Source organism: Garra rufa, chromosome 14, assembly GCF_049309525.1.
Source record: "Garra rufa chromosome 14, GarRuf1.0, whole genome shotgun sequence".
In the NCBI taxonomy this organism is placed as follows: Eukaryota; Metazoa; Chordata; class Actinopteri; order Cypriniformes; family Cyprinidae; genus Garra; species Garra rufa.
The window spans coordinates 42,778,763-42,803,396 of NC_133374.1; the positions used below are offsets into that span (position 1 = coordinate 42,778,763).

Genomic DNA, 24,634 nt, shown 5'->3' on the forward strand with positions numbered 1-24,634 from the left:
CCAACTTTTGTCAAAAGGTGGCGCTATAGAGTGCCTCCTCCACGCCCATTTATGGGCCTTTATCAGTATCTAAATATCATTAATACAGATGTGTGTGTTGAGTTTCATGAAATTCTAAGTATTTATAGTGGCTCGAAAACACAAAAAACTAAAGTTAAAGTTTGACACGTTGCCATGGCAACATGATAAAAGTTATCGATAATGCCCTTCACAGATTCTCTTCGGCCGTGTTTCAACATTATTGGGATGAAGTTTGAAGCAAATTGAGTAAAATTAAGAGGCTAATTTAAAAGCATTTAGAAAACGTTGCGCTTTATGCTGCCAGTTGGTGGCGCTATAACTTTTACTCATAATAGTCATATCTCTGTGATTGGCATCATACGATGAACAAACTGCTGAAGTTTGGTCAAAATCAGACAAAGTGTGTTAAAGTTATTAGACACTTCCTGTTTCTCATTTCTCGCCATAATTTTGTCGCCCCGCCACGGCCAAACCGTTCGAAATATCAAAATTCCCCTGGCAATTTTGCGTCTCCAATGTCTTGAGATCATGTTGACCGAGTTTGGTGGCCATCGGTGGAAAGGCCTAAGAGGAGTATTTCAAATTCCATTGCATGCGCTTTTTAGACATCCCTGAATAGCTGACTTCCTGTTAGGCGAAGCACTGATTTTGAGCATGAACCTTGTTCAGCCCGATGAGGTCTATATGTGTATGAATTTTGATAACTGTAGGTCATCCGGTGTGTGCTCCAGAGTCCCTGAAAAGTCGCAATTTTTAACGTGATGCCACGCCCCCCCCAGGTGACCCCCCCATGTCAAAGTTTGTCCGGCCCTGATGGCCGCAGGTTCCAATGTGTGTGCAAAGTTTCAAGAGTTTTCGTGTATGTTAAGGGCCCCGAAATGACCCAAAACATTGATGAAATAATAATAATAATAATAATTAAAGCTGCGAGCAGCGATGAACGGGCCCTCGCACCCGGGCTCACCGCCGACCGGTGGCTTCAGGAAAACAGCAAACGGTGGGCAGTATGCTTTTAATACAGTAAATGTAGGAGAAATATGTCAAAGTCACTTAAATGTGCCAAACTTGCCGCTGCCAGCTGGTGGCGCTATGCCTATAACTGATTATTGGCATGTAGATGTGTTCAGGCCAGCACTATTATCAAACATATGAAGTTTGGTGCAGAATGACCTTGGTATGTTTGAGTTAGTGAAATATATGATATATCCTGCTGCCAACAGGTGGCGCTATGATAATATCTGAATATTGGTCTTTAGGTGTCTTCAGGCCAGGACTCTTACCAAACCTGTGAATTTTGTGGCAGATCAGACATTTTCAGGCTAAGTTATAACCACTTCTATGTCTATGCAGAAACATCAAACTTTGTCAGGCCACCACGGACATGCCCTTTAATGAAAACTCAAGATCTTCACAATTTAACATCTCTAAGGCCTCAAGATCAGACTGACCAAATATAATGTTGATTTAACTAAATGCAATCAATGCAAGGACTTCAGATAAATGCCAACTGTGAACCAGTATGCTACAAATTCCCTATTTTCTGATGAACATGATAAGAACATGATTCATGATGATAGCAAAATGTTATTATTGCTTGCTTTACGTCCACCACTTCTGCTTAAATGTCATTGTTACCTATCTGTACAATTTTTGTGTGGATATTGCTTTGCTGGTGACTCCTGTTATAAGACATCACTCTTAAGTGCTACATAACTAAGAATCAATAAGGAAGACGGTGCCCAGTTGGCACATGCATTCACAGTAACCCTCTGCCAGTTTGGATTTTAAGTTTACAGAATTGAAAGGGTTAGACTTTAAAATCAACACACAGACACATACACACAAAATATAAAATGTTGCCATCCAGTTTCATTTGTTAAAATTAACTATATTAGTTAACATGACCAATAAATAAATAGCACTTATTAATGTTAATTAATATTAAGCTAAAAAAAGTATTCATATAAAGTTTATGTACTGTGAATTAACATGAACATGAACACAGTTCATGTGGGTGTACAGCAATACACAATAAAGTGCTCTATAAACGCTTCATTCTTTCAAAATATCTTTAAAAATCAAGTTGAGTATTTTAACGGGGTGATATATATATTTATAACTGATCTTAAAATTATGGTTTTCAGATGTTTTGAAGAGATAACAGTAACGTTTGTTTTGTTGTCAAAGTTTGTCTTAATTTTTTATTATTATGATTTTATATTCAATAAATAACACTATGTAAATATTGTCTATCAATGAAGATAAATTGATCATGCTAAAAAGTTGTATTTTTTTTAATCTTTTGCTATGTGACTGAATAGGACAAGTTCATGGTACAGTTAAGTAAAAAATAAATAAAAAACAACAACTGCAAAATACGAACAATGAAAGACTTAGTGACCCTTTATATTTTCTCAAAATATCAGACTCTCAAAGATCAGACATATTTATGTAATTACACTACATACAGTATGTGCATTATGTTCAAAGATGGTCTGTAGGATGGCTCTCTACTCTGTCACCCTCTCTGCCTCTCACCCCTCCCCCCTGCAATAATGAGCTTCTCTGTGCCTGACTGAACGCACACACATACTGTAGAGACATTCACCAGAGTGACAGCAGGTTTCTGAGTTATCTTTTTAATTTTCTTTAATTCATTGAAGCTTGTATAAAATTTATATTTCCAGCACTTGCTCAGAATGATTAGATCTCTGTGTGAAAAAAGTTTTAAAGAGTTTGGATGCTGCACTTTAAAGATATAAAAAATTAGGGTTATGTTTTTTAGTACATCTTTAAAAAATCACCACGTCAACACCGTTCGAGATATCCAAATTCCGCTCGCAATTTAACATCTTCAGAATCTTCTCTTCATGTTAAAAAAGTTTGGTGTGAACAGCTGGTTGTTCTTAGGAGTAGTGTGAATTTGTTTACTACCTGATTTTTCAAAAAATCCACCTTTAAATCAAAATAGCCGGCTTTCTGTTGGTCTTAGCTAATGAGTTTGATTTAGAAAGTTGTCCAGATTGATGAGAACAATATAAGTACAGAGTTTGGTGACTGTAGGAAAAACTAACCCCCCAACTTTTGTCAAAAGATGGCGCTATAGAGTGCCTGCTCCACGCCCATTTATGACCTTTTGCCAGTGTCTAACTATCATTAATATTGATGTGTGTGTTGAGTTTCATGAAATTCTAAGCATGTTATCTGCCTCGAAAAGACAGGAATGTAATTTTAAAGTTTGACACGTTGCCATGGCAACAGCATTTGATTTATCATCGACCCCTTTACATATTCTTATCGGCCGTGTTTTGACATGATTTTGATGAAGTTTAAAGAAAATCGAGTAAAATTAAGAGGCTGATTTCAAAGCATTTTGAAAATGACACGTTTCCTGCTGCCAGTTGGTGGCGCTATAACTTTGACTCATAATAGTCACATTTATGGAATCGGCATCATACAACGAACAAACTGGTGAAGTTTCATCAGAATCAGGCAATGTGTGCAACAGTTATTAGACACTTCCTGTTTCTCATTTCTCGCCATAACTTTGTCGCCTTGCCACGGCCAAACCGTTCGAGATATCAAAAATCTCCTCGCAATTTAGCGTCCCCAATGTCTTGAGATCATGCTGACCGAGTTTGGTGACAATCCCATGGAATTCCTGGGAGGAGTACGTTAAATTCCAGAGCATGCGCTTTTTAAACAGCCCTAAATATCTCACTTCCTGTTGCGTGGAGCCCATGACATAGAGTACAAAAGTTGTTCAGCTCGATGAGTTCTATATGTGTACCGAGTTTCATATCAATACGCGCAAGTATGTGTGCGCAGTACATCAAGTTTTCAAACTGTGTTCCAGGGGGCGCTGTAGAGGCCCTGAACCACGCCCGGGTCCCAGCCTCTGTGGCGTCCGGACGACGGCAGATTCCGACGTGTGTGCAAATTTTCAAGAGTTTTTGAGTATGTTAAGGCCCCCAAAAGTGCCCGGAAGGTTGAAAAAAAAAAAAAAAATAAAAAAAATTAAAGCTGCGAGCAGCGATGAACGGGCCCTCGCACCCGGGCTCTCCGCCGACCGGTGGCTTCAGGAAAACAGCAAACGGTGGGCAGTATGCTTTTAATACAGTAAATGTAGGAGAAATATGTCAAAGTCACTTAAATGTGCCAAACTTGCTGCTGCCAGCTGGTGGCGCTATGCCTATAACTGATTATTGGCATGTAGATGTGTTCAGGCCAGCACTATTATCAAACATATGAAGTTTGGTGCAGATTGACCTTGGTATGTTTGAGTTAGTGAAATATATGAGATATCCTGCTGCCAACAGGTGGCGCTATGATAATATCTGAATATTGGTCTTTAGGTGTCTTCAGGCCAGGACTCTTACCAAACCTGTGAATTTTGTGGCAGATCAGACATTTTCAGGCTAAGTTATAACCACTTCTATGTCTATGCAGAAACATCAAACTTTGTCAGGCCACCACGGACATGCCCTTTAATGAAAACTCAAGATCTTCACAATTTAACATCTCTAAGGCTTCAAGATCAGACTGACCAAATATAATGTTGATTTAACTAAATGCAATCAATGCAAGGACTTCAGATAAATGCCAACTGTGAACCAGTATGCTACAAATGATGATAAGAACATGATTCATGATGATAGCAAAATGTTATTATTGCTTCCTTTACATCCACCACTTCTGCTTAAATGTCATTGTTACCTATCTGTACAATTTTTGTGTGGATATTGCTTTGCTGGTGACTCCTGTTATAAGACATCACTCTTAAGTGCTACATAACTAAGAATCAATAAGGAAGACGGTGCCCAGTTGGCACATGCATTCACAGTAATCCTCTGCTAGTTTGGATTTTAAGTTTACAGAATTGAAAGGGTTACACTTTAAAATCAACACACAGACACATACACACAAAATATAAAATGTTGCCATCCAGTTTCATTTGTTAAAATTAACTATATTAGTTAACATGACCAATACATAAATAGCATTTATTAATGTTAATTAATATTAAGCTAAAAAAAGTATTCATATAAAGTGTATTTACTGTGAATTAACATGAACATGAACACAGTTCATGTGGGTGTACAGCAATACACAATAAAGTGCTCTATAAACTCTTCATTCTTTCAAAATATCTTTAAAAATCAAGTTGAGTATTTTAACGGGGTGATATATATTTATAACTGATCTTAAAATTATGGTTTTCAGATGTTTTGAAGAGATAACAGTAACGTTTGTTTTGTTGTCAAAGTTTGTCATAATTTTTTATTATTATTATTTTATATTCAATAAATAACACTATGTAAATATTGTCTATCAATGAAGATAAATTGATCATGCTAAAAAGTTGTATTTTTTAAAATCTTTTGCTATGTGACTGAATAGGACAAGTTCATGGTACAGTTAAGTAAAAAATAAATAAAAAACAACAACTGCAAAATACGAACAATGAAAGACTAAGTGACCCTTTATATTTTCTCAAAATATCAGACTCTCAAAGATCAGACATATTTATGTAATTAAAATACATATGTGCATTTTTTGTTCAAAGATGGTCTGTAGGATGGCTCTCTACTCTGTCACCCTCTCTGCCTCTCACCCCTCCCCCCTGCAATAATGAGCTTCTCTGTGCCTGACTGAACGCACACACATACTGTAGAGACATTCACCAGAGTGACAGCAGGTTTCTGAGTTATTTTTTTAATTTTCTTTAATTCATTGAAGCTTGTATAAAATTAATATTTCCAGCACTTGCTCAGAATGATTAGATCTCTGTGTGAAAAAAGTTTTAAAGAGTTTGGATGCTGCACTTTAAAGATATAAAAAATTAGGGTTATGTTTTTTACTATATCTTTAAAAAATCACCACGTCAACACCGTTCGAGATATCCAAAATCCGCTCGCAATTTAACATCTTCAGAATCTTCTCTTCATGTTAAAAAAGTTTGGTGTGAACAGCTGGTTGTTCTTAGGAGTAGTGTGAATTTGTTTACTACCTGATTTTTCAAAAAATCCACATTCAAATCAAAATAGCCGGCTTTCTGTTGGTCTTAGCTAATGAGTTTGATTTAGAAAGTTGTCCAGATTGATGAGAACAATATATGTACAGAGTTTGGTGACTGTAGGAAAAACTAACCCCCCAACTTTTGTCAAAAGATGGCGCTATAGAGTGCCTGCTCCACGCCCATTTATGACCTTTTGCCAGTGTCTAACTATCATTAATATTGATGTGTGTGTTGAGTTTCATGAAATTCTAAGCATGTTATCTGCCTTGAAAAGACAGGAATGTAATTTTAAAGTTTGACATGTTGCCATGGCAACAGCATTCGATTTATCATCGACCCCTTTACATATTCTTATCGGTCGTGTTTTGACATGATTTTGATGAAGTTTAAAGAAAATCGATTAAAATTAAGAGGCTGATTTCAAAGCATTTTGAAATTGACACGTTTCCTGCTCCCAGTTGGTGGCGCTATAACTTTGACTCATAATAGTCACATTTATGGAATCGGCATCATACAAGGAACAAACTGGTGAAGTTTCATCAGAATCAGGCAATGTGTGCAACAGTTATTAGACACTTCCTGTTTCTCATTTCTCGCCATAACTTTGTCGCCTTGCCACGGCCAAACCGTTCGAGATATCAAAAATCTCCTCGCAATTTAGCGTCCCCAATGTCTTGAGATCATGCTGACCGAGTTTGGTGACAATCCCATGGAATTCCTGGGAGGAGTACGTTAAATTCCAGAGCATGCGCTTTTTAAACAGCCCTAAATATCTCACTTCCTGTTGCGTGGAGCCCATGACATAGAGTACAAAAGTTGTTCAGCTCGATGAGTTCTATATGTGTACCGAGTTTCATATCAATACGCGCAAGTATGTGTGCGCAGTACATCAAGTTTTCAAACTGTGTTCCAGGGGGCGCTGTAGAGGCCCTGAACCACGCCCGGGTCCCAGCCTCTGTGGCGTCCGGACGACGGCAGATTCCGACGTGTGTGCAAATTTTCAAGAGTTTTTGAGTATGTTAAGGCCCCCAAAAGTGCCCCAACGGTTGAAAAAAAATAAAAATAAAAAAAAAAACAAATAAGAATCCTTAGAAGAACAATAGGGCCTTCGCCCTTTTGGGCTCGGGCCCTAATAATAATAATTAAAGCTGCGAGCAGCGATGAACGGGCCCTCGCACCCGGGCTCACCGCCGACCGGTGGCTTCATGAAAACAGCAAACGGTGGGCAGTATGCTTTTAATACAGTAAATGTAGGAGAAATATGTCAAAGTCACTTAAATGTGCCAAACTTGCCGCTGCCAGCTGGTGGCGCTATGCCTATAACTGATTATTGGCATGTAGATGTGTTCAGGCCAGCACTATTATCAAACATATGAAGTTTGGTGCAGATTGACCTTGGTATGTTTGAGTTAGTGAAATATATGAGATATCCTGCTGCCAACAGGTGGCGCTATGATAATATCTGAATATTGGTCTTTAGGTGTCTTCAGGCCAGGACTCTTACCAAACCTGTGAATTTTGTGGCAGATCAGACATTTTCAGGCTAAGTTATAACCACTTCTATGTCAAGTTAAACATTTTAGTTTGAATTTTATTTTATACTGTGCATTGTTGTAATGTGCTAAATAAATATTTGCATAATTTGTAATTGATTTATTCTTTGAAACTTTAATATTCATTTATGCAATTGCAATGACTTGATTTTAGTAAAGTTAGTACACAGTCATAGCAATGGTACTAATAATTGGCATAATTTCCTTCGGTTTTCGGCCTTGATTTCCTCTTTTCCAGTTTTCGCTTTTGGACAAGAATTTTCATTTCGGTGAATCCATAATATTAAGAACAGGGCTCTGAACCGGTTCAACGAAAACAAACAGAACCAGAAACCAATATAAAACTAATTTTATAGTTCCGAACAGAATCGAAAATTTGAAATGTCCATTAAAGTTATTTTATTGTTCCATTTAATAATAAAAATTTACTATCATCCAATCATGAATTCAAGAAGTGCAGCATATGCAAATGTGACTCTGACACATCCAACGAATTAAATACTTGCGATCAGCTGTGAACTCGCCATAGGTAAGTCGCAATGGCAATTCACCGGCAGCCTGTTCATTATCAAAATAAAATGTGACTCTGGACCACAAAACCAGTCATTAGGTTAAATTTTACAAAACTGAGATGTATACATCATATGAAAGCTGAATAAATAAGTGTTCTATTGATGTATGGTTTGTTAGGATAGGACAATATTTGTATGAGATACATCTATTTGAAAATCTGTAATCTGAGGGTGCAAAAAAATCAAATAATTTTTTCAAACAATAATTTTGACCCATAAAATGTATTTTTGGCTATTGCTACAAATATACCCCAGCGACTTAAGACTGGTTTTGTGGTCCAGGGTCACATATAGTTAAAGAAAAAAAAAAAAAAAGATATTAAACGTTAAACTGCACTGTTGTACAATCTGTTGATCTGCGTGACAAAGGATGGTGTTTTATGTCGATGCGAGTTAAGTACAAAGCCTATTATACAATAAATATTATTTTAGCATCCAGATACAAAAATGGAAACTATTTTGATTCTTGCTGAATGCGAGAGGTAGTCACCAGTTTCACCTAATTTGTTTTTGGATCGACGTTTTTATAGCCTAAACACATGCAACTTATAATATTTTATTTATTTTCTCTCAAAACGCGATTATATACGAGTAGTTTTTTTTTAAGCACCATATTTAAATGTCTAAAAAATACTTTGTTTTTAAAGCAATGACAGATTTTTTACTTTTGTTTAGTAGCCTACATTTGGCCAAAATCTAGAAAATATGCTTTATTGGCTGAGCTTAAGTGCAGCGGGTTAAGAACTGTTTTTTTTTTTTTTGAGTAAAGACAATGCTGTACTTTTATTATTACTATATTATTATTATTATTATTATTATTATAGGAAAAGAAAAGGAAAAAAAAACATTACTAACTGGTATTTTTCTACTCAAATCAGGTTCGGAATGATAATAATACAGAGGAAAGCAGGAACAGAAATGTTAAAATATAGAATTTCTTAAACCGATTGATTGTTACCTGCATTTACTGCACCCTCTGCATGGCTGGTTTCTTGTGTGTTATGGGTATTTTCTGTTATTGACACAAATTTCAGTGTTATGGTTATTTTCTGTTTCCCAAACTTTACACATAATACCATATTTTCACTTAGACATAAGCATAGGTCATACAGAGGTCTAAAACTATGCACTTTTTAAGACCTTTTTTAAGACTTGCACAAATAAAATTAATACCTTATGAGCCATATAAGTACCATAAATACCATATAAGTCAAGCCTACCTTCTGAGAAGACATCACAGCTTGCATTAGGGCAGTGTAAAAGGCAGGGTCTGGGAAGCACAGCAAAGGGAACAGTATAGACTTTGTTAGAGCATTGCATTTACTGTAGTACAAAATAAGTGTTCATTGCTTATCAAAGGGGACAAAACGGGCACAAAAAAAGACAACTGTAAAAGACTTACATTATAGGAAAAATGAATAAAAGAGAAACAAAATTCTGATCCAACATATTTTGTTTAAGCTCAATCTCATTGTTCATACATAGGTATTAGCTAGTAATGCTTCCAAGTACAACACATACATTTTCAAAATTTGATTAATGTGTTAAACATTTAAAACATAACACTTCAATTTGTAGACCCCTTAACCTATCCCCAAACCTAAGCTACCCCTTTTACAGCGAATATAAAAAATAAGAAATGCATTAGAATAGACCAACATTTATTTCCTCCTACCTATAAAGCCATATGTACAGTATAGGCTATAAATAAAAACATGACAGACAGACAAGTGCAATCACACGAACTATTACTAAAATGAACTGTAGCAAAACATTTTCTCTTTTTTTGGAAGAATTGATTTTACTGCCTTGCAAGTTAAGATTCTTGAAGGAATTTCTGAATTTGTAACAAGATCATCAGGGCGAGTTTTTATGCTAACGGCCGCTGCGAGGAAGATGCTTCAAATCCACGCAGTGTTATTGTTTAAGATTTGGACTACAGCGCACTAATAAAATTAATTGCTTTTGAAATTATTTTGCGTTTTGGTGCGTGTTCAATTGTCAGTCACTGCATATCGGAGAAAAGGCCTTTGGTCTTACACGTACGGCAAACTAAATACATGCAAGGATTAAACGATTGCAGAAAATGCCATTGATTGTAAGTGTTTATAAACAGGCTATCTAGTCTTGCTGAACTCTATTCGAAACGAGTTGGCAGCAGAAATCTTATCATTTTATGTAATGTTAACTTCACTTATTAAACACAGTTAGAACATTCCTTGGTATGAAAAATACAATATAATACATGTTAATGCCACGATTGCATATTCATATGGATTTATTTGTAAGACGGAAGTTGTTCATACATAAATTCGTCAGGACGACAGAACTTGCTGATAAAACGTTTCACTGTCTATACAAACGCAAATATATGCGTACATATACATTTTGTAGAACCACATTTTACGAAAAATAGACGCGAATTCTCACGAGATAATGTAGATAATTTAATGCTGACTTCGGTTTCGCAAAGTGTGGTCACAACATTACCTTCATTAACTTAAACGTTTGCTTCATTATCGGAAAAATGGCGTTTTACAAGAAGTGGAGTTTTTTTTTTTTAATAACTTTCCTTGATAGATAGATAATCAAATTAGAAGACACACTTATACTCACCATAGAAACTGCTGCTAGCCGGGGAAAAAAGCCGCCAAATATCCTCAGTCCTGTGGATCAACGGATGCTGGGATAGATGCCCCGCCCCTCCGCTGCCGCTATTGGTGCGTACGCCGCACATGACCTTTGTTACAGTTTGAAAACGCTATACGTTCGACAAATATAGGGAAATGACAGATATACTATTTGATTGATTTATTATTGTTATTGTTATTATTGTTCCAAAAAAGAGGGATCATTAAAAAAAGCATGTTTTTTTTCAGTACTGACCTGAATAAGATATTTCACATAAAAGAAGTTTACATATAGTTCACAAGAGAAAATAATAGTTGAATTTATAAAAATGCTCTGTTCAAACATTTACCCTACTGTGTTGTTATGATCCACAGCTGTTTTGTTTGTTAGTTTGTTTGTTTTTGTATTTAGTGATAGTTGTTCATGGATCCCAAACAATTAAACTGCCTGCTTTTCTTCATAAAAATGCTATCTGGTCCCACAAATTATTTGGTTTTCAAGCAATTTTTGTGTACTCATATGCAGCTATTACAGAAGGTTCAAACGCTCACTGATACTCCAGAAGAAGAAACCATGCATTAAGATCCAGGTGTGTAAAATAAATGAAGATATGTCGGGGTTTTTTTTTTAGTTTGCCTAAAAATTTTTTTTTTTTTTTTTTTAGGCGTACTGCCCTTTGTAAGCTACAGAAGATACTTACATGTTTTCCAGAAGACAAAATTTGGACAAAATTGTCAAGTTTTCCAGAAGACAAAATGTAGAAAAACCAAAGAATTTGTGGGACCTGAAGGATTTTTCTGAAGAACAGCAGGCTGTTTAACTGTTCAGAACCAACAATTGAATAAATATCACTAAACAAACAAAAATAAAATGAAAAAGGCACAGCTGTGGATCATTCTGGTAACATATTAAGAATCAAATAGGTAAACTTTTGACATAACATTCTGCAGATTCTGCAAGGTGTATGTTGCATCCAGCGCAGTTCCAAATGAAATGTCACCATCTAAGTAAAAGGGAACTGTATGGGAAAATTCTGCTAATGTTTTCTTTGTAACATTGCTAGATGACCATAGAATAACCAATACAGAACGTCCCCCTTAAGTCATATCAGGAACGTTATTATGTGACCAATATAGGACCAGGTGGGAACGTTCTGTTAATGTCCCAAATGTTCTCTTTGTAACGTTGCTATGTGACCATAGAATAACCAATACAGAACGTCCCCCTTAAGTCATATTGGGAACGTTATTATGTGACCAATATAGGACCAGGTGGGAACGTTCTGTTAATGTCCCAAATGTTCTCTTTGTAACATTGCTATATGTGACCATAGAATAACAAATACAGAACGTCCCCTTTAAGTCATATTGGGAACATTATTTGTAGCGTTTCTAGATGACCATAGAATAACCATTACAGAACGTCCCCCTTAAGTCATATTGGGAACATTATTTGTAACGTTTCTAGATGACCATAGAATAACCATTACAGAACGTCCCCCTTAAGTCATATCGGGAACGTTATTATGTGACCAATATAGGACCAGGTGGGAACGTTCTGTTAAAGTCCCAAATGTTCTATTTGTAACGTTGCTAGATGACCATAGAATAACCAATATGGGACGTTCCCCTTAAGTCATATTGGGAACGTTATTATGTGACCAACATAGGACCATGTGGGAACGTTCTGTTAAAGTCCCAAATGTTCTCTTGGTAACGTTGCTATGTGACCATAGAATAACCATTACAGAACGTCCCCCTTAAGTCATATCGGGAACGTTATTATGTGACCAACATAGGACCATGTGGGAACGTTCTGTTAAAGTCCCAAATGTTCTATTTGTAACGTTGCTAGATGACCATAAAATAACCAATATGGGACGTTCCCCTTAAGTCATATTGGGAACGTTATTATGTGACCAACATAGGACCATGTGGGAACGTTCTGTTAAAGTCCCAAATGTTCTCTTGGTAACGTTGCTATGTGACCATAGATTAACCAATACAGAACGTCCCCCTTAAGTCATATTGGGAACATTGAACAGCAGCACTTTCAAAACCAAAAGAGGACGTTTTGGGAACGTCCCTAATGTTCTGTAAAGGTTCGGGACTTTCATCACCTTTACAGGACTTTAAGGGAACGTTACGCAAGGTCGCGAGAACGTCCCCTCCTACCGGGGATTATACAATTCGCAGAGGTGGCAAATGTGGTTTAGGCTGAAAATAAAACAAGTAGAATATCAGAATCCGTAAAATAAACATTCACCTCAGTAGCATCCATATGCATCGATCAGAAACATGATGCGCCTATAATGGAGCTTAATATGCACGTGAATTACACGCATCACGTCTTAACATTCTTTCTGAACTGAGCTACAATATAGACTGATTGCCAACAATTAGACATGCAGAGATAACATTGTTGCAAGATTACGTGAAAGAAAGGTAAATTAACTTACATTCATACACGCACATTTCCCACGCATTGAATATAGCGGCAGAGAACAAACCGAAAGTAAAACCGCAACCGCTACAGCGGAAATGTCGTATGCCGTCATGCACGCACAACTGAGTCACACGCACATTGATAAACTACTCCCACAAGCAATAAGGAATTTAGTACAAGAGGCATTAATTTCCCTTTAAACATTTAAAAAAATTCTACTGTAAAGCCATCTGGCCCAGGAGCTTTTGAATTTTGCATGTTTGAGAGAGCTACATTAAGTTCTTCCAAATCAGTAATTTTCTCCAATTCTACGTTATCGTTTGATGGGATTTGGGGCATTTGAATAGAATTAAAAAAAGAATTTAGTTCTGAAGGATTATAATCAATTTCAGATGAATACAGGGCTGTGTAAAATTTTTCAAAGACTAAGTTGATTTCTAGCTCATCCCTGGTGACTCTGCCATCATCCCTGCGAATAGATGTTATAGTATTTGTAGTTGAGTATTGTCTTATTTGTTGAGCGAGAATTTTCCCAGATTTGTCCGAATGTTCATATAATTTAGCGCGAGATTGAAGCAAAAGCCTTTCTGTCTGTTCAGATGTTATTAAATCAATCTCTGTCTGTAGTTTTGTTCTTTCCTTGAACATGTCAGGTGAGGGCTTAAATGCACATTTCAAGTCTAATTGTTTCATCTGGTTCAAAAGATCATTTAGTCGCTGATTTCTGTTTCTCCTCTCCCACGAAACAAATGAAATTATTCCCCCCCTAATATAGGCTTTTAAAGCCCCCCAGAGTATAGCTTTACTAATGTCTGAGGTGTCATTGATGGATAAGAAAAAATCTATCTTAATATTAATAAATTCTACAAAAGATGAATCGGAAAGAATAAAATTATTAAAGCGCCAGGTCTTCCGAATTGGTGATTTGGAAAAAGCTAATTTTAGTACAACTGGACTATGATCCGAAATTACAATAGATTCATATTTACAGTCAGTAACAGAAGTTAACAGCTTATCATCTATTAAGAAATAATCAATTCTTGAATATGAACAATGCACTGGGGAAAAGAAGGAGAACTGCTTAAGGTTTGGATATATGAAGCGCCAGGGATCAGAAAATTTATAGGTCTCTAAAAAAGTATTAATAAACGTGGCGGATTTAGTTATATTGTAGGGTGTTTTTGAAGACCTGTCCAGAGTGGGGTGGAGCACACAGTTAAAGTCTCCTCCTAAGATTAATTTATGAGTAGTCAAATTGGAAAAACTGGTTAAGAGATTTTTCATGAATGATACATCATCCTAGTTAGGGGCATAGACATTGGCAAATATCAGGGGAACATTATATAATGAACCAGTTACTATTACAAATCTCCCCCCCCCTATCAGTTTGGACATTGCTCACACAGAACGGAATATTTTTACTAATTAGAATTGCAGCTCCCCTGGATCTTGACTGAAACTCTGAGTGGTACATTTGCCCCACCCAAGATTTTTGAAGTTTATGATGATCAGCTGATATTAAGTGAGTTTCTTGAAGAAATTATATATTTGCTCCCAATCTCTTTAAATGGGTAAGGATCTTATTTCGCTTAATAATATGGTTAACCCCTTTCACGTTCCAACTAACAAAGTTCACTGTAAGTAAACCACTATGTCTCAGGCTTACAGCATTGTTAAATGGGTGAAAAACTGATGCCAACCTCCTTCTGAAATATTTCTAACAACTGTACACAATAGCACAAATAAACATGAACAAATTTGAATGTCAAACGAACACCCTGACCCCAACCCACCCACCAAACCACTCCCCAAAAGAGAACCAAAAAAACATCCCACATGTAACTAACCTTCAACGTTCCCAAACGCATAGGACTTCTTCCAAAATCTTAAAATGCCTTTTAACACACAATTTTTGTCTTGTTGAAAAGAGAGCTTCATAAAGCCATTTAGTTTTCCCCCTCACTTTCTTCCTACCTTTACTTTTTTTTTTTACCAGAAAATGTCTCTGCAGTCCAAAAAGAGGGGAAGATATCAGGATCGTCTTGAAAACTATTCAGAGACAAGTGCATCCATTTTTGGTTTGATATGTTGCTCGAAGTAAGCGTCGGCCTCTGATGGTGACTTAAAAGAAATTCTAGTGTTCTCAAAAGTGAACCGTAGATCTGCCGGGTGGTGGACGCCGTAAGAGATCCCAGCCTGCTTAAGCTTGATTTTCACAGAGTTAAAGGCGGCTCTTCTGCGGCTCAGTTCAGCACTCATATCAGGAAAAATATGAACTCGTGCGCTGCGGAATGTAATCTCACCGCGTTTCCTGGAGGCTTGGAGAATCTTGGCCTTGTCAGAGAAGTAGTGCAGACGAACGATCATTGCTCTGGGCCTGTCACCAGGTTTCGGAGCGAGGGCACGATGAGCGCGATCCAGCACCACTGATTGAAGATCCAGCAAGTCTTTACCTAGCACCTCTGAAAAGAAACCAGACATGAGATCGGTAGGCCGGCCTTTCTCCGCGTCTTCAGGTATTCTCGAGGTCCTGCTGTTGCTCTTGCAGTTTCTGCATTTGGTCCTTTAAAGTTGAAACTGCGGTTTCCATTGTTTCGAGCGAGTCGTGGTGAGAATTGAGCGTTGTTTCCATTTTCTCCATAGTATCAGACATATTAGTTTGCTTAGTCTGAATGGATTGAAGTTGTCCCGCAAACTCCAGTTGTAGCGCGTCCATTCTGGTTTTTACTTCAGATCGGAAGGTTTCGACAATCAATCCAATTTCAGAACGAAAGCTCGCCATCTCTGTTTTTATTGTTTCTGCCATCTGACCGCGGGAGGATATCAGTTCAGTTTTAATTAGCTGAAGAAGTGTATTGTCCTCTTGTGCCAGAGATAGATCAGCATGGCTTTTGCTTGTGGTGTTAGCAGCGGCCTCCATATTAACTTGCTTTAGGCTGGGACTGTCAAGCCGCGTCTGCCTTGTCGTCGATTTTTTCACGTATTTACTTGTCATTTTTCGACAGATCGACTAATCAAATATGCGTGGTATCAGTAGAAATAAAGTAAACCCTTTCCAAAATATATTTGAACGTATTAATGCAAATAAAATGACATCGAGTGAGAGCGCAAGCAAAATGCGACTACCTCCTCATCTTGCCACCGGAAGTCCTTTATAGAGAAATTTTTACGGCCTGGGGAAAGTTTTTAACGAAAATTGTGTACAATCCACAAGGAAGAGAAAACAATTTAAATCAACCTCTCTTCTTACATAACAACATTTTAAACCAAGGGAAAGAAATATTTTTTAAGAAATGGATGGAAGTGGGGATAACAAAAGTTAGGGATGTGTTGTATGAATTTAAAGAAGGTTTTTTACCGATACAATATATTGTAGATACGATGGATGAAGCAAAAGAAGAATACATTAAACAAGAAATAACAAAAAAAAAATATGAAACCATTAAAAATGCAATACCCAAAGAGTGGATTAAAAGAATTGAGAGTATGGAAGGAGAACAAACAGAGAGAAATATTTTTGTGAAACTGGGGGGAAAAATTTATGATTTTAAAGAATGTGCTGTAAAAATGTTTTATTGTGTTTTTAGAGATGGTGTTTTTAAAGAGCCGATTGTAAATAAGTACTGGGTGGAAAAATTCAAAGGACTAAAAGTAGAAAGTATATGGACAAACATGAGGGGGAGGTGTGTCGAAACAAAGTTAGAATGTTTGGAATATTTTATAAGGCATAAAGTAGTTTTTACTGAGTCTGTTTTAAACAAGGTGGGAATGGAACAAAATGCAATGTGTAAAGTGTGTCATGAAAAAGAAGAGGGAATTTTACATCTGTTTTTATATTGTAAAGAATTGGAGGACTTTTTAAGAAAATGTAAATGTTTAATTAAAGATGTGAGAGAAGGCTGGGATGAAAGTGTAATGGAATGGAAAAGAGTGGTGATGTTTGGTTGGGAAAAGAAGGGTCAACACAAAACGTTTATAAATCTGTGTATAATGTTAATAAAAAGTGCAATATGGGAAAGAAGAACTGTGGCTAAAAAAGAAAAAGTGGTGTTAGAGGCTTGGACTGTTTTTAAAAGGAAAATAGAAGTATATGTGGAAAAATTACATGTGTATTTTAAAAGTGAAAATATGCTGGAAGCTTTTCATGATATTTTTACTCCAAAGGTTTGTAATGTTTTGGAGAAACATTTCAAGTGCAAATTTCTAGGGAGAGAAGGAGCTTTCTAGTCTTTTAAATATGGAAGGCATGCTTTTAATCGAATGTTTTGAATGAATAGAGTGATGTTGTAAAAAAAACTATATTGTACTATTGATGCTCTTTATTGTATGATTTCTTTTTGATATATTTATTTATATTATATTTATCTTATTTTAAGGTATTTTTCTTACTTTAATTGGTGATAATTTGATGTATGTTTTCATGTTTATTTATTTCATCTTGTATGATGTTTAAATGTGAAACACGCTTGAAAAATTGTATTGTGAAATCTCTTCAATAAAAAAAAAAAAAAAAAAAGAGCACCCGATCTCGGAATCTAAGCAGGGTCGGGCCTGGTTAGTACTTGGATGGGAGACCTCCTGGGAATACCAGGCGCTGTAAGCTTTTGCCTTTTCTTCAATATTTATTTAAAATTTATTTGCTATGCTGGCTTTTACGGAGGCTGATCTTTAAATAGCCCACTTTTTGGAGCAGCCCTCGCTTACGGGCATACCACCCTAAGGGCGCTAGTGAGTTGCTAGTAAAACAGGAAGTGTTTGGCTGCAGTGGGTGAGAAAGGCTCACTCTGTTTTGTTTTTATTTGTTTGGTTTGTGGAAAGTTGTTTTTTCTTATTTTTGATTTATTTTTTGTTAGTGGCTAAGCTTCCCAGCAGCCTTGTGCTGTCTGGGAAGTTTTTGTAGTCAATATGGCTTTAAGAACGGAAGGATTACAAGATGAAGACGTGGATATGACTGGAGAAAGACGAGACGAAACACGAGATGGACAGAAACGAACGGATTGTGGATATGGTGGAGTTGAGAGATGCAAGAGCGGAGGATATTATAAAAACAGTGAATGAAAGAATTGGAGAAGGTAAGATACTGGCAGTAAGACCTAGACAAACAAAGGAATATGAAATAACACTGAGGAGTAAAGAGGATTGCAAGGACTTGGACGATGAATTAAATATAAAAGGGAAAATGTGTAAAATAAGACATTTGCAGGATAGAGAATGACTGGGTTCCTCACACTGAGGGCTTAGAAAGACCATTTAAAGTAATATACTGTACACTTACCTGAAATCGCAGTGCATTTTAAAGTAATTTACTGTACACTTACCCGAAAACGCAGTGCATTTGAAAGTAATTTTATTCTGAATACAGTCCAAGTGATACCTGAAAGTGACAAGTGTCACTTATTTGATGGGACCTATGCTGGCTTTCTGTGATTTTTATGCAAATTAAGCCATTTGATGTGCTCTAATGTATATAGAACTGCTGGTTAGTGTTCCCTGAACACCCTATTGTAGGTTTAACACAATAAAAAACAATGTAGTTAAGAAATATGAAGTATTTCGGCACTGTCCACGGAACGCCTGTGGAGGCCCCGTCAAATGAGTTACAGGTAGTCAATTGACAACTGTAACTTATTTGACAGGGCCTACGCAGGCTTTTCGTGGACAATTAATTAATAAGTCATGATTATAATGCTTTCATTATGTAAAACCTACAGTACTACACACAGGAATCGCACTGCGACTAGTAAATATGAATTAAAACTCGTTGTCAAATAGAATTCACGTTTTGGTTTAAAATGTTTAAAAAAATAATGATAATAATAAAATTGCAAAATTTTGAAAGTTGTACATGTTTATAGAAGTTTAAAGCAAACATTTGCATGTATATTCTATGTTAAAGATGGAAATAAAATGCCCTCTGTGCCCTGCAAAGGTTGCCCATTTGAGGCTCCATCTAAGGTCACAGCACAACGTGGAAAATTCAGACTAGAGGCAAATAATGCTCCACCTAGCCAGGGGGCGGGTCCAGCTACATGACATCAGGTGTCCTGTGTGCAGCAAGAATTTTAAACAAATTCCACGCCACTTCAAATAGGGACACCTGGAACTCCCAGTAATACTCAATATAGCTTGCTTGTTTTTGTGGATTTAAATGTTCAGATAAATCTTTGAAGAAAATCTGTTTATTTAGGCAAAGCAGGTGAAAAGCCATATATTGTGGTCAGGGGCATGAATAGGCTGTTCGTGGTCACACAGGTGGTCAGGGGGACGAATAGGCTGTTCGTGGTAATATAGGTGGTCAGGGGGATGAATAGGCTGTTCGTGGTCACACAGGTGGTCAGGGGGACGGATAGGCTGTTTGTGGTAATATAGGTGGTCAGGGGGATGAATAGGCTGTTCGTGGTCACACAGGTGGTCAGGGGGACGAATAGGCTGTTCGTGGTAATATAGGTGGTCAGGGGGATGAATAAGCTGTTCGTGGTCACACAGGTGGTCAGGGGGACGGATAGGCTGTTTGTGGTAATATAGGTGGTCAGGGGGATGAATAAGCTGTTCGTGGTCACACAGGTGTTCATGGGGACGGATAGGCTGTTCGTGGTAATATAGGTGGTCAGAGAGATGAATAGGCTGTTCGTGGTCACACAGGTGGTCAGGGGGACGGATAGGCTGTTTGTGGTAATATAGGTGGTCAGGGGGATGAATAGGCTGTTCGTGGTCACACAGGTGGTCAGGGGGACGGATAGGCTGTTTGTGGTAATATAGGTGGTCAGGGGGATGAATAGGCTGTTCGTGGTCACACAGGTGGTCAGGGGGACGAATAGGCTGTTTGTGGTAATATAGGTGGTCAGGGGGATGAATAAGCTGTTCGTGGTCACACAGGTGTTCATGGGGACGGATAGGCTGTTCGTGGTAATATAGGTGGTCAGAGAGATGAATAGGCTGTTCGTGGTCACACAGGTGGTCAGGGGGACGGATAGGCTGATTGTGGTAATATAGGTGGTCAGGGGGATGAATAGGCTGTTCGTGGTCACACAGGTGGTCAGGGGGACGGATAGGCTGTTTGTGGTAATATAGGTGGTCAGGGGGATGAATAGGCTGTTCGTGGTCACACAGGTGGTCAGGGGGACGAATAGGCTGTTTGTGGTAATATAGGTGGTCAGGGGGATGAATAAGCTGTTCGTGGTCACACAGGTGTTCATGGGGACGGATAGGCTGTTCGTGGTAATATAGGTGGTCAGAGAGATGAATAGGCTGTTCGTGGTCACACAGGTGGTCAGGGGGACGGATAGGCTGTTTGTGGTAATATAGGTGGTCAGGGGGATGAATAGGCTGTTCGTGGTCACACAGGTGGTCAGGGGGACGGATAGGCTGTTTGTGGTAATATAGGTGGTCAGGGGGATGAATAGGCTGTTCGTGGTCACACAGGTGGTCAGGGGGACGAATAGGCTGTTCGTGGTAATATAGGTGGTCAGGGGGATGAATAGGCTGTTCGTGGTCACACAGGTGGTCAGGGGGACGAATAGGCTGTTCGTGGTAATATAGGTGGTCAGGGGGATGAATAGGCTGTTCGTGGTCACACAGGTGGTCAGGGGGACGGATAGGCTGTTTGTGGTAATATAGGTGGTCAGGGGGATGAATAGGCTGTTCGTGGTCACACAGGTGTTCATGGGGACGGATAGGCTGTTCGTGGTAATATAGGTGGTCAGGGGGATGAATAAGCTGTTCGTGGTCACACAGGTGTTCATGGGGACGGATAGGCTGTTCGTGGTAATATAGGTGGTCAGGGGGATGAATAAGCTGTTCGTGGTCACACAGGTGTTCATGGGGACGGATAGGCTGTTCGTGGTAATATAGGTGGTCAGGGGGATGAATAAGCTGTTCGTGGTCACACAGGTGTTCATGGGGACGGATAGGCTGTTCGTGGTAATATAGGTGGTCAGGGGGATGAATAGGCTGTTCGTGGTCACACAGGTGGTCAGGGGGACGAATAGGCTGTTCGTGGTAATATAGGTGGTCAGGGGGATGAATAAGCTGTTCGTGGTCACACAGGTGGTCATGGGGACGGATAGGCTGTTTGTGGTAATATAGGTGGTCAGGGGGATGAATAGGCTGTTCGTGGTCACACAGGTGGTCAGGGGGACGAATAGGCTGTTCGTGGTAATATAGGTGGTCAGGGGGATGAATAAGCTGTTCGTGGTCACACAGGTGGTCAGGGGGACGGATAGGCTGTTTGTGGTAATATAGGTGGTCAGGGGGATGAATAAGCTGTTCGTGGTCACACAGGTGTTCATGGGGACGGATAGGCTGTTCGTGGTAATATAGGTGGTCAGAGAGATGAATAGGCTGTTCGTGGTCACACAGGTGGTCAGGGGGACGGATAGGCTGTTTGTGGTAATATAGGTGGTCAGGGGGATGAATAGGCTGTTCGTGGTCACACAGGTGGTCAGGGGGACGGATAGGCTGTTTGTGGTAATATAGGTGGTCAGGGGGATGAATAGGCTGTTCGTGGTCACACAGGTGGTCAGGGGGACGAATAGGCTGTTTGTGGTAATATAGGTGGTCAGGGGGATGAATAAGCTGTTCGTGGTCACACAGGTGTTCATGGGGACGGATAGGCTGTTCGTGGTAATATAGGTGGTCAGAGAGATGAATAGGCTGTTCGTGGTCACACAGGTGGTCAGGGGGACGGATAGGCTGATTGTGGTAATATAGGTGGTCAGGGGGATGAATAGGCTGTTCGTGGTCACACAGGTGGTCAGGGGGACGGATAGGCTGTTTGTGGTAATATAGGTGGTCAGGGGGATGAATAGGCTGTTCGTGGTCACACAGGTGGTCAGGGGGACGAATAGGCTGTTTGTGGTAATATAGGTGGTCAGGGGGATGAATAAGCTGTTCGTGGTCACACAGGTGTTCATGGGGACGGATAGGCTGTTCGTGGTAATATAGGTGGTCAGAGAGATGAATAGGCTGTTCGTGGTCACACAGGTGGTCAGGGGGACGGATAGGCTGTTTGTGGTAATATAGGTGGTCAGGGGGATGAATAGGCTGTTCGTGGTCACACAGGTGGTCAGGGGGACGGATAGGCTGTTTGTGGTAATATAGGTGGTCAGGGGGATGAATAGGCTGTTCGTGGTCACACAGGTGGTCAGGGGGACGAATAGGCTGTTCGTGGTAATATAGGTGGTCAGGGGGATGAATAGGCTGTTCGTGGTCACACAGGTGGTCAGGGGGACGAATAGGCTGTTCGTGGTAATATAGGTGGTCAGGGGGATGAATAGGCTGTTCGTGGTCACACAGGTGGTCAGGGGGACGGATAGGCTGTTTGTGGTAATATAGGTGGTCAGGGGGATGAATAGGCTGTTCGTGGTCACACAGGTGTTCATGGGGACGGATAGGCTGTTCGTGGTAATATAGGTGGTCAGGGGGATGAATAAGCTGTTCGTGGTCACACAGGTGTTCATGGGGACGGATAGGCTGTTCGTGGTAATATAGGTGGTCAGGGGGATGAATAAGCTGTTCGTGGTCACACAGGTGTTCATGGGGACGGATAGGCTGTTCGTGGTAATATAGGTGGTCAGGGGGATGAATAAGCTGTTCGTGGTCACACAGGTGTTCATGGGGACGGATAGGCTGTTCGTGGTAATATAGGTGGTCAGGGGGATGAATAGGCTGTTCGTGGTCACACAGGTGGTCAGGGGGACGGATAGGCTGTTTGTGGTAATATAGGTGGTCAGGGGGATGAATAAGCTGTTCGTGGTCACACAGGTGTTCATGGGGACGGATAGGCTGTTCGTGGTAATATAGGTGGTCAGGGGGATGAATAGGCTGTTCGTGGTCACACAGGTGGTCAGGGGGACAGATAGGCTGTTTGTGGTAATATAGGTGGTCAGGGGGATGAATAGGCTGTTCGTGGTCACACAGGTGGTCAGGGGGACGGATAGGCTGTTCGTGGTAACATAGGTGGTCAGGGGGATGAATAGGCTGTTCGTGGTCACACAGGTGGTCAGGGGGACGGATAGGCTGTTTGTGGTAATATAGGTGTTTGTGGTAATATAGGTGGTCAGGGGGATGAATAGGCTGTTCGTGGTCACACAGGTGGTCAGGGGGACGGATAGGCTGTTTGTGGTAATATAGGTGGTCAGGGGGATGAATAGGCTGTTCGTGGTCACACAGGTGGTCAGGGGGACGGATAGGCTGTTCGTGGTAACATAGGTGGTCAGGGGGATGAATAGGCTGTTCGTGGTCACACAGGTGGTCAGGGGGACGGATAGGCTGTTTGTGGTAATATAGGTGTTTGTGGTAATATAGCTGGTCAGGGGGATGAATAGGCTGTTCATGGTCACACAGGTGGTCAGGGGGACGGATAGGCTGTTTGTGGTAATATAGGTGTTTGTGGTAATATAGCTGGTCAGGGGGATGAATAGGCTGTTCGTGGTCACACAGGTGGTCAGGGGGACGGATAGGCTGTTTGTGGTAATATAGGTGGTCAGGGGGATGAATAGGCTGTTCGTGGTCACACAGGTGGTCAGGGGGACGGATAGGCTGTTCGTGGTAACATAGGTGGTCAGGGGGATGAATAGGCTGTTCGTGGTCACACAGGTGGTCAGGGGGACGGATAGGCTGTTTGTGGTAATATAGGTGTTTGTGGTAATATAGCTGGTCAGGGGGATGAATAGGCTGTTCATGGTCACACAGGTAGTCAGGGGGACGGATAGGCTGTTCGTGGTAATATAGGTGGTCAGGGGGATGAATAGGCTGTTCGTGGTAACATAGGTGGTCAGGGGGATGAATAGGCTGTTCGTGGTCACACAGGTGGTCAGGGGGACGGATAGGCTGTTCGTGGTAATATAGGTAGTCAGGGGGACGGATAGGCCGTTCGTGATAATATAGGTGGTCAGGGGGATGAATAGGCTGTTCGTGGTCACACAGGTGGTCAGGGGGACGGATAGGCCGTTCGTGGTAATATAGGTGGTCAGGGGGATGAATAGGCTGTTCGTGGTCACAGGTGGTCAGGGGGAGGAATAGGCTGTTCATGGTAATATAGGTAGTCAGGGGGACGAATTTTACTGTTAGAATTTAAAAATCTTTTATTGCTTGAATTAAGATTATATTAATTTAATTTTAAAGTACAGCGACCACAAAACCAGACCTTATAGGGGCATAGTGGCAGCCGTGGCCTAATGGTTAGAGAGTCAGACTTGTAACCCAAAGGTTGCAGGTTTAAGTCTCAGGTCTGGCAGGGATTGTAGGTGGGGGAGTGAATTACCAACACTCTATTCATCCTCAATACCACGACTGAGGTGAGTCCCTTGAGCAAGGCACCGTACCCCCAACTGCTCCCCGGGCAACGCAGCAATGGCTGCCCACTGCTTTGTGTGTGTGTGTGTGTGTGTGTG

General features: G+C 39.8%; 1 protein-coding gene across 1 annotated transcript in view; it reads left to right on the forward strand.

Annotated features, from left to right (window-relative positions):
- The window catches only part of LOC141284452 (uncharacterized), a 256,898-nt gene that overhangs the window by 81,762 nt on the left and 150,502 nt on the right, over positions 1–24,634 (forward strand). The window lies entirely within an intron of this gene.